The sequence below is a fragment of the Narcine bancroftii genome, chromosome 5, assembly GCF_036971445.1.
Source record: "Narcine bancroftii isolate sNarBan1 chromosome 5, sNarBan1.hap1, whole genome shotgun sequence".
Lineage (NCBI taxonomy): Eukaryota > Metazoa > Chordata > Chondrichthyes > Torpediniformes > Narcinidae > Narcine > Narcine bancroftii.
The window spans coordinates 204,967,943-204,972,657 of record NC_091473.1 but is presented as its reverse complement, the minus strand read 5'-3'; positions in this window follow the sequence as shown (position 1 = coordinate 204,972,657).

Sequence of the window (4,715 nt, the reverse complement as noted above, 5' to 3'; positions counted from 1 at the left end):
GGAGGTTAATTTCGCTGGCAGGATCCTTACTGGAATAGGAGCCGAACTAATGAAAGGGAGAGAAATGGAGTCCTGCACAACCGGCCAATGGCCTGTGTTGGGCCAAGGCACCAGCAAGCTGAGGCACACAGCAGGGAAGAAGTATGAAGTTTTGAAGGAATTAAAGCCAGAATTAAAATATGTTGAAATCGAGGACCATTAGTTTCAGGGACCAAGTGGTGAGATCTCTTGTAAATTGCTATATATTGTATGTGTGTATACAATATATCGAGTATACAATAAACATCGTGTCCACGCTGCTGAAGATCCAGCTGCACTGGGTGGGTCACATCTCCAGAATGGAGGACCATCGCCTTCCCAAGATCGTGTTATATGGCGAGCTCTCCACTGGCCACCGTGACAGAGGTGCACCAAAGAAAAAGTACAAGGACTGCCTAAAGAAATTTCTTGGTGCCTGTCACATTGACCACCGCCAGTGGGCTGATATCGCCTCAAACCGTGCATCTTGGCGCCTCACAGTTTGGCGGGCAGCAACCTCCTTTGAAGAAGACCGCAGAGCCCACCTCACTGACAAAAGGCAAAGGAGGAAAAACCCAACACCCAACCCCAACCAACCAATTTTCCGCTGCAACCGTGTCTGCCTGTCCCGCATTGGACTTGTCAGCCACAAACGAGCCTGCAGCTGACGTGGACATTTACCCCCTCCATAAATCTTCGTCCGCGAAGCCAAGCCAAAGAAAGAAAGATATATACAAGTACACACAAAAACGTACACACACAGACACATGTACACACAGACATGTGCACACAGTCACATGTACACACAAATACATGTACACAGACAAACACAGTCACATGTAAACACAGACATGTACACATAGACACATGTACACATGCACGAACACATTTATAGACACACACATATATATATATACACACACACACACCTATATACAGATACGGACAAACACATACACACAGAGTCACATGTACACACAAATACATGCACACACACATGTACATACACACACATAGTCACATGTACACACAGACAGACACATGTACACACACAGACATGTACACACAGATGCACACAGTCACATGTACACACACATGTACACACACAGACAAATGTACACAGACACACACACAGTCACATGTACACACAGACACACACATAAACAGACGCATGTCCATAGACACACAGACAAATGTACACACACATTCACACACACAGACACACGTACACACATACACACACACCTATATACAGACAAGGACAAACACACAGATGTACACACACATACATAGGCACGTTGGTGGGATGAAACGAGAGATGGAGACAGGGTCCCAAACTGGGATCTGGACTACATGTTGTTGTTTTCCGGTTTGGTGGGATGTGGCAAAGCACCAACCTTCCAAAACCAGAAAGGAAACAGGGGAGTCTAAGTCCCCTGATCCATCTACCCCTCAGTTCCCAAAAATACCCTCCGTAATGGGCAATGGGGAATCCAGAGTTTACTCGACTCCTTATGGCTATTGCTGCTGCTTGCCCGAATCCCCGCACCCTTCCACCCCCACTCTCCTCCACACCAAGCCCAGCCTCCTGAAGTGGACGCCGTTATCGCTGCCACTCCTGGAACCGTATCCGATACTGCAAGCCCAGTGTTCGCCTGCTGGGAGGGCGTGATCAAAAAAGTGACAAGCAGGTGAAAAAACTGGGTCAACGTGTCTCATCGAGTTCTGGCGAGAAGCCTGATTCCTCTATGTGTGGATAGGTAGCCTACTGGCCCTTGGCCCCCACCGAGATTAGGGACATGAAATCCTGAAAGAGCATCTAATCTCTTCCATAATTGGCTGACACAAATTATGATGTCATCCATTGAGGTATCAACTCCGTCCAGGTGCTCATAGATCATATGGACTGTGACGATTTCTTCACGTGTCGGAAGCTTAAAGTGTTCTCTCTTTATTGCTCTGTTTAGATCTCTTAGATCCAAGCAAATTCTAAGCTTTCCATTCTTTTTGTCCACAACGACAGGTGAACTCACCCACTCCGTTGGCTCATCCATCTTCTGAATCACGTCCAGTCTTTCCATCCCATCCAACTCTGCTTTTAGTTGCTTTTGAAGCATGAAGGGAACCTTTCTGCATGGACGTATTATCGGGGGCACACGTTTATCCACTTTGATCGTGTGTTCTCCTGGAAGGCAGTCTAGACCCTGAAATAGGTCATTGTACTTTTTCATGAGTTCATCATAGACTGTCTCTCCTTCACTTTCCACAACGAAGACTCTTTTTACCAGGTTCACTTTCTTACAGGCTGTTAAACCTAGTATGGCCTGCACATCCTTTGGTATCACGATGAATGTGCTCTTTGTCCTTGTGTTTCACTTTGACCATTCTCCTTGCACTGGTATATCGGTACCTGAATATCCTGTCACCTTCACTTTTGTTCCATATATCTTTGGCCTGAGTCTAATCTTCTTAAAATCAGTCTCCGATTTAACTGAAATATATATGTCATTCATTTTTTATTTCAACATCCAGTCTTTGTTTTCTTTGTTATTTTCAGTCATATTTTCATAGAATTCCTCTATCTCCCTTTCATCTAATGCATGAACCTTGCTTTGTTGCACTTGGTTCCTACAGCAATGGGCATAATGGTTGCTTTTATTGCACATATTGCATGTTTTACACCAGTGCCGGTGCTAGGAATTGCAGGGCCAATTAAACAATTAGAAAATTGATAGCGGGGTCTCTACTCTACAAAAGTCAAATTTGATGTTTTATATTTCGTGTAGTATGCCAGTCTTAGCCAAAAAGCATTAAATGCTTGATATACTAAATATTGAAAGACAATATGAAAGTTTTATTTTTTTTAATACGTTAAGACAATTACAGACCTACTGTTTATGCAGGTCTTTTAGAAACAGACTTTTCTGGCTTTTTTATTTGCAAAATCTTTCAAGATAATTTCAAAGTCAATGGTTTTAGTAATGTCATTTTCTATAGATAGCATCGCCAAGTTGTTTAGTCTCTCTTGTGAAATTGTTGACTGTAAGTATGTTTTAATCAGTTTTAATTTTGAAAAACTTATTTCGCCCGATGCGACTGTTACGGGCATTGTTAAGTAAATCCTCAAAGCAATAAAAACATTAGGAAATGCTGTGAATCGATTGTTTACTACCAGGGATTCAAATAGAGCTTGAGGCTTAAGGACACTGAAGGGAGGAAAAGTTTTCAGAAGTTCAAGTTCTTTGGCCAACATATAACCATCCACGAGTTTAGTTTTTTCAGTAACTACCCCTCCATCAGTGCTCTGTTTTAATATGGTGTCAATTAAAGCTGCTTCAAGGTCTGCTGTGTTTTCTTATTTCCACCTTTTGTAAGCTCTGAAAGTTATTTAAAAATCCAAATAATTTTACATGGCTTTTAAGCTGCTTAAATCTAGACTCTAAAGATTGAATGGCTTTCATGACCTCACACTAAGCTGAAACACTGAACTCTGTGCTTCTTTTGGATCATCTAAAGCTTGATCTTTTGCCTTATATGAAAACATTCTCTTCCTTCTACGTAGTTTTTTTTCTGTCTAAACTCCAATGGTAATTCAACAGCGTCAGCCAATTCATTAGGACATTATTAAAACCGCCCTCTCTATAAATTCTTAGCCATATAATAGTTTTTCAAATTACTCCATGCCTTCATCAATGTCCTTTGTTTCACCTTGTAGTTCCTTGCTTACATTGTTAACTTTAAAAAATACTTCATGCCAAAATATGAAAGAAACGAAAAATTTGTAGTCTTTTAGCTGGTTTGCTAAAGATTCAGCTTCTGCTTTTACCTTGGGCTCATCTGTTATCTCTGATATTTCCACAAGTGCGTCATGTACTTCCCCAACCTGATAATAAATAGCTTTATCACTATCAATCCGACACTCCCACCTTGTGTTGCTCAAGGGTTTCACTCATAACCCGGGTACCTGTTTGTTAAAAACTGCCCACCTCTTAGCTGATGCTGAGAACAGTATGTAGATCCTTTGCAAGATCCCAAAAAACGTTATAGCATCTGGACAGCACTTGGCTACATCTCCAAATAAAAGGTTATAATTGTGACATGCACAGGGTACAAAGAGAGCTCTTGAATTATCCTTCAACAGTCGTGCTTGTACTCCAGATGTGTGACCTTTCATGTTGCTACTGTTATCATAGCCTTGGCCTCGAATGCCTTTCACCTCTAAATTTAATTCCTTCCGTGTCTTTAATAATGTTTTATATAAATCTTCTCCTGAGCTACTTTCAACCTGCATAAACTTCAAGAAATGTTCATGAACACCTGAAGGAGCCAAGTTACCATCAGACATATACCTGATCCTTAGAGACATTGGCTCTTGGTGACTCATATCAGATGTGCAGTCGAAAATTATGGTGTAGTACTTAGCTGCTTTTACGCGTTTCAGTGTCTCATTCAAAACAGCTGTAGCCATAATGTCTAGTAGTTCATTCTGAGTATCTTTTCCTAGATAGTGATTATGAATTTCATGGGTTTTGACTTTTCACAAATGTTCTTCAAGAACAGGGTCAAACTTTCCAAACAGCTCAACAAGACCTAAAAAGTTTCCATTGGGAGGAGTCATGTGATGGAGTAGTGGCCGGACGGTGAACTCCAGCCCTCTCCAGAAAAGTCGGGAAAAACAAAGGAAAACGCAAAGGCAC